Consider the following 20,585-nt stretch of genomic DNA (forward strand, 5'->3'; position numbering starts at 1 on the left):
TATTTACTGAAATGAAAGAATATTTATACTAGTTGTTAGCATAGTACCTGGTATATATGAAATAATGAGATATGTGAGATTGAAAATCCTCCCATTTTGTTTTTGGTGTTATGTTTTGTTTTGTTGTTTGCTTGTTTTTGTCAAAGACTTCCTAACAGAGCTTTGCTGTGAGACTTTCCCTTGGGAAGCATGAACAAATACCTTTCCACCCCAAACAAGGAACTAACAAAACACCAAAGAAACAATTCCCTCCTAGTCTAGCTTAATGAACCAGAGAGTTTATTAAAGGAGTGTGGATGGCTCAAAGACAACCACATCACTGAAGTCTGACCAGCATGAGGATAACTTACACCTGCAAATAATTTCGCTACTTTCTCCCTAGCAACTGTTACTGCTTATATAACCATGCAGAGGGGTCTTGTGAATCTCCTAAACTGCAGGAACTTCCTGAGACTTGTAAACTGTGCTTAATTCCTGAATCTTGTTAAGTTTCATTTTCTTCCTGAGTCTTAATGAGGCTTCTTCCAGGATGAAAGATTTCAATGCAGAGGATATATAGCTGAAAGCTTGATCATCTCTTTATTTTTTATGAATACCCTAAATATATTTGGACATGAATACATGTGGACTTTATTTTTTTTAATTTTAAGAAACAGAACTTTTTCACTAGCTCTAGAGTTTCCAGTTCTGAAGCAATACTGTGACTTCTATCATGTAGAGGTCACCCGGGTTGAGTCACCTACAGAGCAAATCATAAAAACCTTCCGGGCAACTTTAGACCTTAACAGTTAACTAAACAAATACATGCCGCACCTGAAACAAAAAGTCCATTACTTAGGGAAAAATGTCTCAAAATAAATATGCAATCTCTGTTTCATACTTTTATGGTTAGCTTATATTTAACTATTTCAAGTACTAACTAGTAAGACGAGAAGCGCACAGTAGGTGGGTTATTATAGAAGTATAAGACAGGGGTGAGGGGCTCATTCCCAGTTCTTAGAAAAGACATCATGAAAGATGTAAACCAGGGCTCTGCCAGCTGAGGGAGGAAGAGAACAGGTGAGTGGACCACTTTTGGCCTAACATGAGAACACTTGGAGGTATATGTAGGAAGGGGCAGAGATAACATGAATTCTTTAAAACCAAAAACTATACAGCCAAAGATCAAGAAATGTCAAAAATCAAAGCTCAATGGACATCTGATAAGGCCAAAATAAAATACTTTGTTCTTCCTACAGAGCATGAGAACCTGCTACCCAGAATGGTTTGAGGATGGATAGAAGAGTCACAGGGAAGGGAGTTAAATCTGGTTTTGACTCTGGTTGGTGAGTTTGAGTCCAGAGCCAGAGTAGAGCCAGGAAAAGGAAGCATTCAGACAGGCCTCTACTTTCCCATGCATCCAATGATCTAGAGACAGATGAGCGTTACACAGTACATAATTTTTTAACCCTGGCACATAAACAGATCTGCAGTTCTTAACTTGGACCCAGAAGAAGTTTCTTTTATCACTAGACCGAAATTTTTCTCTCAAGCAATCATTGTGAGAGGCAGGTTGGTTATGAAGAAGGCTCACCAGTCATCTAGCCCTGGAATGTGCCCAACACACAAGTGACCCTCACATTTCCTTAATGGCTGATATGGGCCTTTTTCTACGTCTCTAAGCCCCACTGTGAGACCCCTTTGTTCAATCGTCAAGGACATCCAGAATGGGAGTCTCCCCACTCAATTTCATTCACTACTGTTTTTCAATTCTCCTTGAAGAGAGGGAGCTCCCAACAGTGTCACAGGAAGTACCTACATGTCTGATGCTGCTGTTTACTTAAACCCCAGTCTCTTCCTTGCATCTCCTAATCCTGCAGATTCTGGTCAACTTCCTTTACTCTAATCCTCTAGTCCCTGCCTTTCTTCATTCTCTATTAGAATCTGTCAGGTGCCTGCTTAACTCAGCAGTTAATTAGTTAATTAGCAGTTAATTAACCATCACGACTGTTCAGACATATCACTTTGCACCTTCAACTGATGCACCTGGACCAGTACCTGACCTATACATGACATTCAACAAATGTTTTCTGATGGAATAAATGAATCAACTATCATTGAAAAGCCGGGTGGTGTCTTTAATCCCAGCACTTGGGAGACAGGCAGGTGAACCTCTGAGTTCAAGGACAGTCTGGTGACTGGAGCTTTTCCTGGAGCTAGTTCCAGGAAAGCCAGGGACTCATTAGGAAACCCTGTCTTGAAAAACAAAACTAAAAATAAATAGGTAAATAAACATTGAAAATCTGTATTGTGGAAGTGAGTGAGATTTTTATCACCGCTGCGATGAACCAGATTTAAGGTAACCAATTAGAAATGAATGAAAATCATCTTGACTTGGGAAATCACAGGATCCACGGTAGATAAGCACCTGTGTGTCTATGGCTGGTGGGATAGTACCTGTTGCACGTGCCTGGCAACCTCATTTCAGTCCCTGGAACTCAGGTGCAGTGGCTCCCAACCATAAACTCAGCACTGCTGCTGAGAGACGGGAGCCACAGACAGGAGACACACACACACACACACACACACACACACACACATAATCATAATAATAATAATAATAATAATAATAATAATAATTTTTTTAAAACTGAAAAAGAAAGATTCATTTCTATGTAAATCAGTAAGTCAGAAGAATTCTGAAATAAATTACCCAGTCAAAGAGTAATAAGTCTTCACGGGCAAGTAGGGATTTTTAAAAATACAATGTGTGATGTTTCTTCATCAACCAAGTGGGCTCTGAGGTTAGGGCACAGGGGAAAAAATAAAATAAAATAAGTGGTTTTTTTTTCCCAAATTTGATGTCCCTTGAAGAATTCTTGAAGGTTCTTCGATATGAAAAGAGCATTTATAAATAAAAAAGAATAGAAAACACTGTTAAAAAATTTTAAAGCATAAAACAAATTGTCTTATACTCTAAAATATGAAATACTCAACCTCACTAAAAACAAAATCTAAAAACACAAATTAAAACTATTCTGTAGGATAGTAACATCTCACAAAAAATATGCAAAAACCATTACAACTTTACAAACTATCATTCATTTGATTTATTGAAGTTTGATTTTTTTCAGTGACCAGAGTAGTTCTTTTTAAAACACTGCAGATCTGAAATAGCTTGATATGCATATGTCAGTATCACATCCGCATAGAATTCATCACCTCAGATCAATAGAGCAACACAGTAGCAAAGAAATACATCCAGGACTGCAAAGTATTTCACAGAAAATACTCGTAATACGACTGCTAAATTTTCTAATTGCTTAGGGCCACAGGTCACCTTTCAAAACAGAAAGGCAACTAGGTTGTGAAATGTCCACCTAATTACAGGGAAATGGGTTCCTTAGGAAAGGGCTTTTCTCCTAGGAGATAAATATCGGCCAAAGAAATCCATGAGAGGCAGGGAGGAAGAGAAAAGAGCTTCCCCAAGGCAGCGGGGAGAGGGACCTGCAACCCAGAGCACTCCCTGAAAACTTTTCTTAGTGCCCTAATCACACAATGTCCATGTCATCTTACTGTGAGAGTTAAGAACATCCTTCCTAGAAATATAATTAGCACGGATTAGCCACGGCGTAAAGAGCCTCTGAACCAATTCAGAAAGGATGCCTCAATTTAGCTGCCGTCCATCAAACGGACAAATGCCAGCGCCTGGCAAAATACCAACACCAGGACAAGAAAAGACAGAACTCTCGATGTGCATGGAAATCCATGACTGTGTCAAAAAAAAATGGGTTTGCTTTCATTTGCTCTGTTTGTGAATAAACCCTGCTTCTGTGACAGATGGTCTGGCTAACTTTTAAAGATTTGACAAATGACTTTCTACAGTGGCAACTGACACCACGAAACAGACCATATTTTCCATGAATGTTGAACTTTTTTGAAAAATAAACAATTTTTGGTCCAACAATTTGAGATTCACAAAACCACTAAAAAATTTTCACTGATCCACTCTTTCCTTTGCTGGGGTCCGTGACCTGTAGCTTCAAATTACTGCCATGAATTTGTTCGGTTCCACAATAGGAGACCCCTCTCTGTAGCTCAGGCTGGCCTCATACTGGCAATTCCCCTGCCTCTGCTTCCTAAGTGTTAGGGTTACACATGAGTGCTGCCACGCCTCCTCTTTCTTCCCCCCCCCCCCCTGCTAGCTATTTTGGGTAAAGGAGTCTCAGGGTGATGTATAAAAAGAGTCTAGAATTCACAGTCAGGAGTCCTGGCTCTGTTACTCCCCAACTGAGTCACTTTGGGCAGGGCACTCAGTATCCTACCTCACCCCACCCCCACACCACAGTTCTAAAACAGTACAGTTTGCATGGTCGAGAGTTCTGGAAAACAGAGAGGGGGAACTGTGCCTGGTTCTCCATCTACGTTCCATTACACTCAAATATCAACTTTCAAAGGGATAAGCACCTGGTGTTGATTCTGCACATACATACTAACACGATTCACATCGTTCTTCAGTGTCTGGGTGAGGCGAATTCCATTAAGTGATGTAAGTCTGGAATCACATGAACTCCAGTGAAAACTAGTTCAATGCCCGACCATCCCCAGTTGGCTTTCCAGAGCTTGAGCCAAATGTGTCAAGGTTCAAATCAATACGTAATTTAATACTTGCATGCACGAGGAAGCTTCAAGCTCGTAAAATGAGTTTACAGTGTCAGTGACCATAATTCTCCCAAGAGGGGCTGCCTGGCAGTGTTTTGTCATACTCTGCAGAAAGTGTCTTATGACCATCAGAGCCCTGCTAGGAAATACAAGGAGTAGAAAGACCCAACACAGTGTATCAAAACCCGCAAAATTAACTATGGTCTGATCAATGACAAACCCTCAGGATATCAGGCCAAACTACTTTAGCAGCCCTGGAATAGTCAATGAATGGCTGAGTCAACTTCTGCCCCTTGTCATGGATTCCTTGGACTAGTCACCTGGCTTCACTCTGGGTCAAGTGAGGCAGCCTAGAAGAATGCCAACATTTGAATTTTAAGTCATTAATATCACTCACTGAGCAGGCTGAAGAAACTACATTCAAATCCAAATGAATACTAGAAAGGGGTAAAGCACTCAAGATGCTGTAAGGGCCTCTTGCAGGGAGCAATTGAGGTATCAGAAAATACTCTCCTTGGAAACTGAGATTAGCAGAATATGTACACATTAGCTGGAGAAGTGGATGGTGGCTTGCGGACTGAGCTGCCTCCTCACACCAGGAAGGAGCTGGCAGGTTGAGGAGCTGCCTAAGATCTTTACAATGACAAGGAGAAGGAGCAACATATGAGACCAGGAAGTCAGACCAAGTGTGTAGAGTATTTGACCTTCACTTCTGAGAAACCAGCCCTTAGAGCACAGAGAAACAGATAGAATTTGGGCATAGGGGACTCTCCAGTGACAAGCTCAGGTTAACATCCAACCATCCTTCATAGAGTCCTGAGTTATAGGACTATAAGAGACTGACAGAGACTCTCCTCCTTGCTGTTAGAGTAGAAGTAAAAAACCACTCAGGGAAAACTGGCGCTTCATAAGTTTCCTTAGAGACATTCCATCCTGATGGAAAGCTCCTTAAACAGGAAAGTGAACAACTCAAAATAGTTTCAGGAAGTCCCTAAAACAGACCAAATTCACCAAGCCCCTCCCTACTTGAGTAAGCAATAAAAGATGTGTCCTGAGAATATCAGAACGGAGCTGCAAAGAAGACTGAGACTAGACCAGCTGCCTAGGAAAATAATAACCCAGTCAAGATGCCTGGAAGAGATCAGAGTCACTTTGAACAGACACTCTCCAACCTGTTGAGCTGCCTGGAGGCTGTGCAGTGGGCTCCAGGTTCCCAGTTTCTGTGAGTTGTCTCTTGTAAGTTAGGTTGGGCTTTGGTGATAAAGCTGTCTTTGAGTCATGTATTGCTCTGTAAGAAGCCCCTCATCTATACTCTTTTTTAAAACCCAATAAAATTCATTGGTTACCAAGTTGGGCTTTGGTGATATCCATACTTTGGTCGTAGGATCCCTATGTGGGGTGAGTAGACATGTGTGTTGAATATCCCCAGGGAAAGTTTGGTCATCAACAACTGGTCAAGAGAATAGAATCTCCAGCCTGGGAAGAGACTCCAGTTGAGCAAGGTCAATCTCCTGGCCAAAGACCACTCCTAAGAAGGCAAGATCACTGAAATTAAGTCAAGATTAAAGAGAGAGATGGGTTAATTATTCCTTTAATGAAATACTCTACTTGCCTTCTCAGACTTCCTGCCCCCAGCCTAGTTTCTACTCCCCTCAATTAGGTTCTGAGTGATTGACCCACTAACTCCAAAAGGTATAATGTTTTCTTCTCTGTTTTCCGACTTTGTCTTTGGAGTGTTGCCTGAACCTAAATATGTCTTTCCTCATATGTTGGGCTGCCCCACCTCCCATCATTTGGCTGCAGTAGGCTTGCATGCCAGTGGCTCCAACAACATGACTTCCCCCCACTTCTCTTCCTCCAGGCAGCTGCTGAAGTTTACAGCCTGCCTACTCTAGGGTGTCTTTAATTCAAATAAAATTGGCCTTGAGCTTGCATTTGAGTTCACTCTTAGATTATTTTATTACTGATACTGTTAACCCCAAAAGGAGATCCTGATTATCCCTGTATTATTGGCCACCAAGAAAGAATTACCCCCAAATTTCCATCACACTATCCATAAGCATAAAATAAAACATCCTATCCACTATCTAATTCCACCAGGGTTTTCTGGCTGTTCTTGCTATCACACATACACACATGAACATTTTTTCCCAAAATAGCAGGCCTGAATAACAAGAGGCATTTTTTTCCTAGATTAGTGAATCTAAGGTTTTACTTTTCCATAAAACTTACATAGACATTCCTTCCACTTAGAAGTTCTTAGCTCTAAGACCATGAGACCAGGTGTCTCGGCTAGATCAACTCTAATCTTTCAGAGAAAGATAACTAGGCAAAACACACATTCTACCATACATGTTAGTGAGCTCCACTTTTAATTCCAACTTGCTGCATATTTTACAGGATTTGAGGTTCACCCCATACTCATCTCACAGGATACCCACCCATTAGAGTCTTTATTTTAGTCAATTCTGAGGCTGAGAATGGCTATGAAGTTTTAGTTTTAAATGTTAGTCTACACATTTTTCAAACTCTTATAGCAGGAGAAACAAGTTGAGTAGGGGTGAGTATAAGTTCAAGGACACTTCGACTTCATGGCCATAACTATGGTTAGCAAAGCACATTCGAAGGGAAGGGAGAATTTCACTCCGTTTGACCAATATCAAGGACAAGTTCAACAGATTTGATCAATGCCAACATCAAGTTCAACACCATTGTGATGTTGTTGCCATTTATGCAGTCACAGCCTAAAGATTGTTGGTGTACATTGGCCATATTGGCACCAGGGGATTTGAGTTTTAAAAATGTATTTAGTGAGTTTTCAATCCAACTTCCACTGTCAGTTTTTAGCGAGTCCTTGACAACCAAGTAATTTTCTTCTCAGTGCACTAATGTTTTCAGATATAGGAGAACCTCATGAGAATTACTTTATGGCCCTGTGGCCATCACCTTATATAAGATTTCTGATATAGGAACACTGTGGAAGGGTCACTCGATCCACCAAGGGGTTGAGAGCCACACGTTGAGAACCACTGGGCTAGAAGATGCAGTTGCTTGGGTGTGAGAAAAGGCATGTATCTATAAGTAGTCTCCCATCTTCTCAACTCTAATTCCAGGATCCTGTCTGCATGGTTATGGTCAGGACTGCTCACATTCCTGGCCATCTCTAGTCCCCCGGTCTCCTGAACTCCCGTTCTTCCTCCTTGGCAAGTGTCTGGGTATGCATACACAAAGACTTCAAAGAACAATGTGAAGGAATTGCATCCTTAAAACTTCGACCTACATGAAGTATTTATATAGAATTTTTACTGAAGACATAAAGGTTGGCTTAGCTAGTAGCTGGAAGGTACTAGGGTGGTTATTCACTAACCTTATGATTAGAGCTCATTTGTGGCAGGAAGGAAGGCTGTCAGAACAAGCCTCGCTCTGTGGTAGAATACTGTGGTGAGAAAACACCATCTTCCCCATCCCAAGAGTCACCCTTATTCTACTCTCCAGAGCCTGTGTTAACATTGCACAGCAAAGGGAAATTAAAATTGTCGATATGATTAGCGTTGCCAATCAGCTGGCCTTGAGCTACATATTCAGACAGGCACAACATAATAGTAAGTGCCCTTAGAGAGGAGCAATCCCAGCACATAGTAGCTGGGGTAGGAGGACTGGGGGTTGAAGGCCAATCTGGGCTACTTAGCAAGACAGGGGGGAAAGGAAGGAAAGAAGGAGAGAATGAGAAAAGAGGAAAAGATAGAGAGGGGGAAGGAGAAAAGGCAGAAGGAAAGAACCAGAGAAGGAGAAGAGGAGGAAGAGGAGGAGGTAGAAGAGGAGGTGAGGGAGGAAGAAGAAGAGAAAGAGGAGAAGAAATGGAGGAGGAGGATGAAAAGGAGGAAGAGAAGGAGGAAACAATGACTACTACCCTAACAAGCATTGCCAACACAAGAAAGGCTCAGCCTATCACTGATGGCTTTGAAAATGAGTGAAGGAGCCACAAGACAAAGACTGCAGCAGCATCTAGAAGCTGAAGAGCAAACAGATATCTCTTCTTCTCCAAAACCAGAAGGAATGCAGTGGCAGTGACATCTCCTTGTAGCTCACTGGGACCCACCGGGCTTCCGACCTCAGAACAATGAGATAAATGTATTAAAGAACTAAACCTATAGTAGCTATTACAGCAATGACAGAGAGCTAACACAAATGCAATTCTGAAAACCTCTGCAGTCTAGAGGCTATGTTCACGGAGTGCCTAAATTTGAGTCTGGAGGACACATTTCAAAGTAGATGAGTGCCTTCAGAGAAGTTCCTTTACGCCCCAGCCCCTGAGCTGCTGCATCACATAAGATGGGAATAATTACAATTTGAAGGGGATTGGCCTGAGCTGAGCCCTTAGTACCTGGTACGATGGAGCTCTAGTGGAGGCACTTGGAGTCCCGAAGAATCTGCTTTGGGAGTGGACTGATCTTTTTTTCTTAAGCGACTGGACTTGATCTATCAGGACTATATTTGGTCTCAAGAAACTAGATTCATTACCAAAACAGGGCTATTAAAAAAATCAACCGTGGCTCATTTGCTTGCATATATGTATATGATCATTTTCCTCTCCTCCTCTCTCTCCTTTCCTTCTCTTCCCTCCATACCTACATGGCTACCCAGTCTTGGGCTGTCATCCTCCAGGGCTATAGACAAATCTCTTTTCTTTGTGAATTATTCAGCTTTAGGTATTTTGCTATAGCAGCGTTAAACAGACTAAGGCAAACAGTATCTATTTCACATTCTTTTTGAAAAGATTAACTAATATAATCCCCCAAAGTAATGACAACAATGCTTGGCCCAGAACAGACACTCAGTAAACCCGGCTCTGACCATCGCACATCATCATACCACTGTGCTGATACTGAGCAATTAAACTGGAGAACACACTGTACCCAAACTAACACTTGCCCTTTTCAGTTGAAAACTTTTGAGTTTCTATCATAAGTCTTTGGTCATAGTTGACCAGAATTTAAGCCAAGGCAATTGTCGGTTCTTTATCAAACTCTTTTCTCATGGGGCCTAGCAGTGTGCAGAGGCCCCAAAGAACATGGGGTCATCTCCCCCATCTCCACTTTATGCTCTACTCTTCCTTCAAAGTTTACCTCAAGAGTTCTTTCATTCCAGTTGCTCGGGGGAATGGGAAGATGGTTCAGTGGGTGGGAGTACTTACTGAGTAAGCATGCAGACCTGAGTTCTATCACAGCGCCCACATTTAAAACAGGGGGTGGGGTGGGGGTGGACCAGGCATGACCACATGTGCACCTGTAACTGACAGAGTTGAAGAAGGGCAGAGACAGGAGGATCAGTGACTGGGGCATGGTGGCTACCAGCCTAGCTCTAGACTTTAGAGACCCTGACTCACTGGAATAAGGCAGAGAATGGTAGAGCAGGACACCCAGCATCCCTCTCTGGGCTCCACAGGTAAGCACACTGGTGTATACACATATTGATAAATACCACACTTGCATACACAACACACCAGAAGAGGGAAAAAAAGAAGAAAATTACCTTAGCATTTCCCCAACGGACCTGTTTTGCTCAAACAAAATACCTTTGAACAACAACTAACAATATAATCAAAACTTTAGGTTAGCTTCATGGAGTCTGAAGTTCCCCCACTTTTACATATACATACATACTTTTACAATATACATTTTTATACCCCTATAGAAATCAAAAGGTCACCTTCTGCAGTCCTCGTGCATTTCTACCTAACAGTCCTTATAAAAAGCCTAACGTTGGCCAAAAGGTCTAACATTTCAGCTATTCAAAATAGAAAGACTGCTAGGCTGCTTTGTCTGGCCTCAGTGGGAGAAGACATGCCTAGTCTCACAAAGACTTGATGTGCCAGGGTAGGGGGATACCCAGGGAGGGCCTCCATCCACTCAGAGGAGAAAGGGAGGGAGACAGGGGAAGGATTGTGGAAGGGGTGACTGGAAGTGAGGCAGTGAGCAGGATGTAAAGTAAATAAGTAAAAATAGAAGAAGAGGAGGGGGGAGGAGGAGGAAGAAGAGGAGGAGGAGGGAGAAGAAGAAGAAGAAGAAGAAGAAGAAGAAGAAGAAGAAGAAGAAGAAGAAGAAGAAGAAGAAGAAGAAGAAGAAGAAGAAGAAGAAGAAGAAGAAGAAGAAAATAGAAACAAAATAGAAAGAGTGTGGCTTTCTAACAGCGAGGTGACAACAGTTAATACCGTATCGTATACTGGAAATACGCTAAAAAGTTAGATCTTGAATATTCTTATCATGGACAGAAAATGGGATCTTGTGAGAGGGATGTGTAAATTCATCTGTCTGAAGTAATCATTTTATAACGTGAGCACATCAAAGCCTGACAGGGAACACTGTATGTACACAATTTTGTTAATCCATTCTTTGATATAACTAAATATTTCTAAAAAGAGCAAAAAAACTGGGGGGAAAAAAACTTCATAACATCCACCACGACTATGATAAATAAAAAGCGTGGTATACGAACATGGTGAAATAGTCCTGGGCAACATAAATGAACCAACTACAGCCACACAGCTATTCAGATAGAGCCCAGGCACAACACGGAGTGGGAAACACAATGCTACTCACAGACAGTTTAAAGATTGGCACACAGACCTAGAGAGCTTGTGTGTGACGTTCCTTTGGGAAAGAGGAAGAGGAAGGCTGTGATGAAATGTCCTACTCTTTAACATGGACGGCCCTTCAGTACGCTGTCACTTTTGCTTTTGCCTATCAGCCCCACCCAACATCAGGCTTGAAAGGGTGAAAGTCACCTATGGTGATAAAGCCAATCCTGGGTTCAAAGCTTTAGTTCTTATTTCCAAGGTACCTTGAAATGAGTGTCGCTGTCCTCTTCTTCCACATCATCAAGCAGACAGCAAAGCCTGCATCTGCCTCCCAGACTGGCAGTAAGGAAATGCCAATCCAGCACCACAGTGTCTTTCCAAACACAAGCAGGCTAATCCCAGAGGGGTGCGACTTGCACTGTAAGTACCCATGGAATGCTGTGGGCAGGGGCTTCAACTCTACTGGTACCTTTCTTCCTCCAGGCAAAAAAAAGGAAAAATCGAAAGGCTTCTATCACTTTTGCATATATGCATGCTGAAACCAGAGGTCAAAGTCATTGTCTTTCTCTATCACATGCGCATTATTCTTTTTAAAAGATCTTTTTTTTTCTTTCATAATGTATGTGTTTAATGTATAGCTGGGAACCATTCGGGTGCAGTACTCACAGGGGCCAAAAGAGGGCGTAGGAACTCCTGGAAATGGAGTCGTGAGCCGCTGTGTAGGTTAGTACTGAGAACTAAACCTGGTTCCTCTCTAAGAGTAACTGCTGAGCCATATCTCCAGTCTCTCTAACAATTGTTTGTTTGTTTGTTTGTTTGTTTGTTTGTTTGTTGAAATAGTGTTTCTCACTGAACCTGGAGCTCACTGACTGGCTAACCTGGCCGGCCAACAAGCCCAAGTCCACCTGTCTCCACCTCTTGGCATTGGGATTTCGGCTGTGTACTGCCACGTATAGCTTTTCAGAAAGTGTTGTTGGTTTGTTTGTTTGTTTGTTTTGTTACCTAAAACTCTGTTGAAGCCCCTCTGTGTACCTCTGTGTGCAGAGAAGAGAAACTGCAAGGAAAAGTAACAGGAATGTTATTAACACAGAGAAGCTCAGAACAAAAGTGCTGGGGAGGCCCCATCTCCGTGAGGGATCAACCTATAGCAGGGTCCGCTGTACGTCTTAGAGGTCATTTTGTGACAGCAGCAATTCCAGTGCTGAAAACCGTTTAACGGTTTTGGTAAGTTCTATCAGGGTACCAATAGCAACTGTACACGCTGCAAAACCAAAGAAATCTCTCTCTGTAAAACATCAGCTCTTGATATAGCCTAACAATGAGCTTTCTGCTGTGGAAAACAAAACATAAAAAACAAAAAACAAAAAACAAAAAACAAAAGACAAAAAAAAACAAAAACAAAAACAAAAAAAAAAAAAACAAGGTGAGGAAAAGTTCAAATAAAGAGAGCAAACTCCTGGGCTGCCCCTGTCATTGTTGAGGACAGAGAACTTGGATGGAGGGCATCCCAAGGGCAGGACTTCTTCAGGAAGGCAGGAACCTGACAGAACTGAAGCTCTCCATCCCCCTCTTCCTTCGTGGCAAGGACTTCACTCAGTGTTTCTCTCATCCAACCCCAGAGATAAATGTCAAGTGCTCGCTCGTTTCTCAAGAACTTTAAAAGTAGAAGAAGTCCCCACTGCGTGGACTTTTAAAAGACCTCCTCTATATTTAGAAACTATCTGTCGTGCTATAAACTCACTTGGTAAATATAGAACACATTTCAAGCCAGTCCTGTTTTTTAAAAAGAACATGTTCGAATTTGCTTCTTTTGCCTTCTTCACACCCACAAAGGGAAAGTGACAGGAAAGAGAATTGTCAGTGTCTTTGACGAGAAAAACTAGTTTTTCTAGACCAGCTAAGCACCATCCTTTGTTACTGCAGGGTAGCAAGAGACTAAGAAAACCAAGCACTAGCCCAGAAAATGAAAAGACTGGGCTGCATACGAGTTCTCCAGATAGATTTGACACCCATATCCTGAGTGAAACCAGACTTCCTGCTCAGGCTCAAAGAGGGGGACTGGGCACATTGTCTCCTCCATAAGGGCTTCCTCCTCACACAGTGGAGATAACAGCTCTGCCCTTGGCAAAGTGGTGCTCATTGTACAACAGTCCCCAAACAACTAACAGACCTAGCAAATAAACAATGTCCCTCCGAGCTCTGGGTCAGGCTCCCATGGTCCCGCAACTGCATCGCCCATCATGAGTAACAGGCTAAAAAGGGGGGAGGGCACATTCGACAAGAGCCCAGCAAGCCTTTTTAGCATCACTGAGAGTTGTAAACGAACTTCTTTGGAAAGCATCAAGGGCATTTATGAAGCCTAAGAGATAGCACAAAGCTGAAGAGAGCTGAACCATTTGGACTAGTGCCCCTCTGTGAGTTATTACTACAGCTCGTGCACATTACCACCTGCTCCCATAAGAATCAAAGACAGAGCCTGGCATGGACCTACAATCTAACAGTGGCTGTGCTGGGGCCACCCTGACAGTTTACATCTGAATAACATCTATGGCATGCAAGTGTGGCAGTGACCTCAGTAATACTGCAGAATTATGTGGAAGATAATAAATTTAAAGAAAGTTGGGGGTGGGGTGGGGGGATAGATCAATTGAAAAAGTACTAGGCTTGCAAGCACAAGATCCTGACTTTGATCCCCACAGAACCCAATAATAATAATAATAATAATAATAATAATAATAATAATAATAATAATAATCTGGGTATAGTGAAACTCTTTTAATCCCAGCACTGGGGAGGCAGAAACAGAGAATTCCTGGGTGCAGTGACCAACCATCATAGGCTACTTATTGAGCTCCAGTCTAGTGAAAGGCCCTGTACGCGCGCGCGCGCGCGCGCACACACACACACACACACACACACACACACACACACACACACACGCATGCACACACTCACTCATGGTTGAAGGAATCTGGAGAGACTACAGATACAGAAAAATGAAGTCGTGTCTGGCCATTTCTTCAGCTCATGCAGAAGCTATGGTGTGGCACAAAAGATCAGAAACAGCAACACCACAGCAATAAACCTCACAAAAAAAAAAAAAAAAAAATGGAGAGCTCCAAACCATGGTAGTGCCTTTTCCAGAATGCACTGGACAGTCTTTCCAAACCAGGTAACCAGCCTTGTCCTCCACCCCTTCTTGTCACAGTCATTAGTAGGGTTCATTATGTGATCTCAGCTCTTTTACCCCAAAGCTCCATCACGGACCATCCTTTGCAAACCAAGTACCAAACACTTTCCCAAACCAAGGCAATGTTGAAAACTTACCTGGATTCCTCTCTCTCCCAAGTAGTGAGAAAGGGCTCCTTTATGTCCTAAGTAGGGAGAAAGGACTCATCTATGTCCCAAGTAGAGAGAAAAGACTCCTCTGTGTCCCAAGCAGGGGCACACCTGACTGTCTTTGCAAGTCCAGCAGGTGCCCAGGTTTACACAATGGTAATGACCGACTTCACTTCCTTCCTCTGGTTTGCCATGACTGTCACCCCTGATGAAAAGCCCACTGCAGGTCCCCTCTGGTTCTAACGTACTGCAGGTGCCCAAGCATGCAGCTTCCAGACAAGGGAAACTGTGGCATTCTCCTACTTGAAACTTTTTTGGGTTTTGTTTTTTAATTGATCTATTACAAAAAAACAATCCAAATATAAAGAGACTTTTGCAAGAAAGCTTCATGTAACGCATCATCCAGCATCAAAAACTATCACCTCAGAGCTGATCTGGAGCTACCGTACCTCCACCCACCGGATGTTGGGGTTCAAATTTCAGACACCAGATGGTGCTTTGCTGTGATCACAATCAGAGCCCCTGGATCCATAGCTACCCTTTTAGATGTCTCATCAGCGTTAACATTTTCCTAATTTCCTACAACCCATCTTGGTTTGTTCATTTGCAGTGTGTTTGAATCACGACAGAAGTGTAATTCACTTATTGAGACTGGCTAATGAGTTTCTTAATTTTTTTTTTTTTTGGTTCTTTTTTTCGGAGCTGGGGACCGAACCCAGGGCCTTGCGCTTCCTAGGTAAGCGCTCTACCACTGAGCTAAATCCCCAGTCCCAATTTTTTTTATAAACTATAATTATTCTTCTCTTTGCTTTTGTTGTGGATTTTTTTATTTATTTATTTGTTTCTCTAATTGACAGGCCCTGTTGTACTGAAATGTCAATAATCTGGTTTTCATGCAGCCTTTGACATCTGCATTGCCATGACTCTTGACTCAAATCAAATCATATCCTTACTATGACCTCTTTTATTGTTGCTGTGTTAAAATTCTCCAACCAAAGCAACTCAAGGGAGCTGTCTTGGTTAGTTCATCATGGCAGGGAAGTGAGAAGGCAGGAGCTCGAGTCAGCTGATTCCAGCAACACTTCCTCCATCGGGGCCAGGAGTAATAAACACAGGCAACTTCTCAGCTCCCACTCTCCACTCATACAGATCAGGATCCCAGTCAGAGATCGGTCCCACCTACAGAGGGTAGGTTTCTCACCTCCATTAGGCAGGGAAGATAATGCCCACAGACATGCCCCAGGCCTGTTTCCCAAGTAATTCTATACTCCGCCCAGCTGACCTCTGTCACTTTAAATGCACAAGTCCCTCTTCTTCCTCCCTTTCAGCAGTGCTCCCTAATTTCAGCAGTGTTCCCTTCAACTGCTTGTGAATGTGAACTTAATTACCCACTTCTAATCAGTGAGAGTTTGTCACATTAAACACTACTGTCTGTAAAGGTACTCTGGCTTTCCCTTTGCTCTCCAGGTCTGAGGTCACTCAGAAGTCAGCAGCAGCCATGTTGGAGGGCACTGGGTAGCTCTATGGAAGTCCCGTGTTGGAGAGGAGGCTTCTATCAGCAACCTTGGCATTGAGTCCTCTTGGCAGTACACACCTCAGTATCAGCCAAGCCTTCAGGCAACGGCCACCCCTACTCACTGCTTGTCTGCCACATCAGGAGAGACCTAGCCAGAGCTCACAGCTTTAGGCCAACAGAATTCCTGAGGCACACATTGTTCATCAAGATATGGTGGTTGATTCAGGCTGCTGAGTTACAAAAGATAACTAACGCACCAGGCTCTTGAACCATTGCCTCCCTGGAAACACCCTTCTCAGTTCTGCATGCCCAACTTCACTGCCTTCTCAAGTTCACAGACTGCCTTCTCCACAGAACAATCCAGGATTCCACCTTCTCAACCCACCAACATCTGGAAACAACTGCTTCCTCCTTCAAGTCTCTAAGGAGCTTGCTGGGTATCCAATTCAAAGTCAAATTCCCTAAAGCCACCTCGGCCAAAGGTAAAACCAAGCTGTACAGCAGTCACCTGCCTAATCTAATCTAATAAGGCACCTGCTCCCACAGGGCCCCCTGTCTGTGTCATTTGAACAAAACACTTTTATCAAACTAAGCTGTTCTTCAACCTCTCCAGCACACTCCAGCCTCAAAGCCTCTACCCAACCCCTTGTATTAATATTTACAAGGCTCCTGCCCTCTCCTCCCACAGGCCTTTGTTTAACTGTCACCCCTGGGGCTTTGTCTAATAACCACCCCCACACACGTCAAACCCTCCCAGCTTTCCGGGACACTATCTGCAGTTCTGTTTTCCCTGTAGCACTAACCACAGCCAACTGATATTTTGTGCATTGTTCATCAGCCAGCCCTCTGCCCTCTGCAGATTGTGAGCTCCCAAAGAGAGTACATTTGCTCAGGTACCACCCTGGCCACAAGGGTAAAGTCTCGCTATACTAATGAACTAAATGGAAACGGAACCCATGACCAAGACTTAATCAATACTTCAGATAGTGACTACAAAGGGTTTCTTTACGGCATTTTACACAACTTTGTGTCTACAGTAGAGCATTTTAAGGATTCTCAATCTCTTACTTCTCCCTTCTACTGTAGGGGCTAGAGAGATGGCTCAGTGGTTAAGAGCATTAGCTTCGGGGCTGGGGATTTAGCTCAGTGGTAGAGCGCTTACCTAGGGAGCGCAAGGCCCTGGGTTCGGTCCCCAGATCCGAAAAAAAAGAACCAAAAAAAAAAGAGCATTAGCTGCTCTTCCAGAGGACCAGAGTTCTGTCCCCAGAGCCCACACAGCAATTGCATGTAACTCTAGGAGGTCCAATGCCCTTTTCAGTCCTCCACATACACTGCACACATGTGGTGCACAAACCCATAAAGGCAAAACTCAAATGCATAAAATAAAAATAAATATACACTTCCAAAGACTGTAAGGCATCTAAAAAGAAATGGAATTTGAAAAGGAGAAGTGGGCAGAACAAACCTACGAGGGGACTCCTTGGCAGCTGAGTTAGACAGGATCTGAAGTAGAAGCCATCATTGCCTAAGTTGACCAACAGCCAACGGTATCTATTAACAACCACCTCACTTCCTGAGGTGCCCTTTACAGCTGTAGTTTACTTCCCACTTCAAGATCTTGGGCTGACCATGGTTGCCATGGCATCCTCTAGAAGAGCCCTTCTCCAGCTCTGCCCAGCTAATTGTTTTCTCTAGAAAGCTCTCCCTGGACCTCCACTTCTCTATATTTAAACCTCAGGAAGAGACAAGGTACAAAAGGTTTTGTTTGGTTTAGTTTTTACCTTTGTTTGTTGTCATTTGTTTTGCTTTTTTACAGACAGGATCTCTCTATGTAGCTCTGGCTATCCCAAAACTCACTCCGTAGACCAGGCTAGCCTCACATTCACAGCAATCCACCTGCCTCTACCTCCTGAGTGCTAAGATTAAAGACGTGCACCACCACACCCAGCTCAGGTACAAAAGTTTTAAGATGCAAATGTCACAACTGACATCATCCTAGGCTGTCTCTTCCCCTTACCCCTGTCAAGGAATGTTTCTGAGAGAAGTGCTTACAAAGGCTTATTAATGAGAATGCCCGTGATATAAGAAGTTGGAATGTTGCAGGTCCACAGGCAATTATCTCGAGCCATTTAGACTTCTTAATATTTATTGTCTAATATTGTATATTGGTATTAGAACATTCTTTAGGAATATAGACTAGGCCTTCACTGATCCAATAGCTAAGAACATCACTGATAGGTAGCATCTGAGGCTATAGCAGAAATTTCACCCTCTTTGCTATAACCACCTACCTGATGTTTCTACCCCTGTATTTTGTGTGTGTGTGTGTGTGTGTGTGTGTGTGTGTGTGTGTGTGTGTGTAAAAACCTTCTTGATTTTGTTACTATGAAAAGGTTCCAGGTGAAAATTAATTTGGAGTAACTTACATTTGTCATGGTCCATATTTAGCTCCAGAATAAAAAAGCCATCTCACCTCCCAAGTACATACCGATTAAGAGGCAGCTCTGATTGGGATCCAGGCTCTACAGAATCCAGAACTGCTTAACTTACAACTCCACTTTCACAGAAACCAAGTCCCAGGTGGAACTGAAGCTATTTCTTCTCCCTCATAGCATTCTCCTCTAAATTACGATGCCCATTCTAAAGAAGGGTGTTTTTGAAAGCCGCTCCTTTAGCTTTACCCGGCAAATGATTTTTGCAAACAACCCACCCGTGCGCATCACCGAGGGTCAGAGTCAAATGGTAGCTGGTAATAGTCAGGTTGAATTCCATTTCTTGTAACTTGCTTCACAGTTTATAGGAGTAATAAGGCTAGAAAAAAAAAAAAGTCGTAACAACACACCGTAATCTGACTCCCGATCGCCAAAGTGGAATTCAAGGCACAATTATTTTTTGTCCTTAAGATCAGAGCAATGCCAGCAGGAAGATGTCTGAGTATGATATAAATCACCCCAGGGACACAGTGACATCTGCGTTCTAGCACCAAAATAGTCACTACTGACCTCCGGAGGAAGAGGTGAGCAAGCTCATCCCAGCCATTTTTACCAGCTAAGAATGGCTGCCAAATTCTGAAGGCTGTTAAATTGCCTTCTACGCATTTATAGACCTGGGATCCTCTCAGGCTGGATCAGGGAACCTTCTTTTTTGTGTGGTCAGTAGTCAATGCAAAGATTCCTAACTGGACAGAGAGCCGAGCGTAAGTGCCTGAGAGTGCGCAGCTGTAAATGAGACATCTCTTTTACTCCCTCCACTTGCTACTAAGATTCAAGGGACACGGAAGAAGGGCAGGTGGAAATATTGTCAGAGCCGGAAAATAGGGAGGACCACTGTATGTCTTCCGGGCATGATGTGGCTGATGCACACAACTATGGTGGCCTGTACAAGAACAAACTAGCAAACTTTCCAGCAAAGGCTGGGGAGGAGCCCACCCCTTACTGAGCAGCCACTGGCACTTGAGAACCATTCGCTGCGTGGGAGGCCACTGACAGGCTACCTGTGCTCCCGAGGACAGCTCTCCACCTCTGCGCAGATGAGCAGCACTAATTGAACTTTGTACAAAAAAAGAAGGGGAGGAAAGGAAGGAGGAAGAGAAAGAAGGAGGAAGAGATCAAATTGGGAGGGAGACATCTTGGGACAGAAGCAGTCTAGGGGAAAATGGGAGATGGATATAATGAGATTTCATCATATACTTCTATGGCATTCTAAAATAATTAAAGATGTAAACTTTTTTTTTAAGAAACTAAAACAAAAATGTGCTGAGAAAATGGATGGGAAATGGTTCACTCCGTAAAGTGCTTGATGTGCAAGCCTGAGGACCGGAGTTCGATCCCCAGTATCCACATCAAAACCAAACATGGCAACACACTCATAATCCCAGAGCTGGGCTTTCAGAGAGACAGAATATACATGTATATACATACATACATACATACATACATACATACATACATACATGGCTGAGTATAGTGGTATAATGCCTTTAATCCCAGCACTGGAGAGGCTAAGTCAAGTGGACCTCTGTGAAATCAAGGCAGCCTGGTCTGAGATGGGGGGTTGAGGGAAGGAGCTGGGGAGTTGATTATAGAGAAAGACACTAATGGTCTCCACAGGTGCATATACATGCACACATAAACAAACAACACACACACACACATACACACACACACATACACACACACACACACACACACACACACACACGCAAGCACACGTGCAATTAGTAAGTATGATTGAGAAAAAAAATCTCAAGAATTGTATCTTGTAACTTGTGATTCAAATGTCAACTCCATAGTGGAAGGAATTTGGGAATGCAGTAAATGCCACCTGTCATCCATGCTTTGGGGCTGCGGTGGTACATCCAACCACAGAGAGCATCTGTCCTACAGAGCAAAAAACACACCTCCTTCTTCACAGGAAATGTTTGCCAAGTGCTTCCTTAAGAACGGATGCTGAGACCATGGTGACATCGGCGTAAACCCTAACAGAACCACTTACTGATTAACTGCAAGACTG

The 20,585-nt window shown here is 43.1% G+C and overlaps 1 protein-coding gene across 11 annotated transcripts in view; it reads right to left on the bottom strand.

The window, feature by feature from the left end:
• Ltbp1 (latent transforming growth factor beta binding protein 1) overlaps positions 1 to 20,585 on the bottom strand; it is a 395,618-nt gene that overhangs the window by 311,636 nt on the left and 63,397 nt on the right.

The sequence above is a fragment of the Rattus norvegicus genome, chromosome 6 (genome assembly GCF_021556685.1).
Source record: "Rattus norvegicus strain SHRSP/BbbUtx chromosome 6, alternate assembly SHRSP_T2T, whole genome shotgun sequence".
Lineage (NCBI taxonomy): Eukaryota > Metazoa > Chordata > Mammalia > Rodentia > Muridae > Rattus > Rattus norvegicus.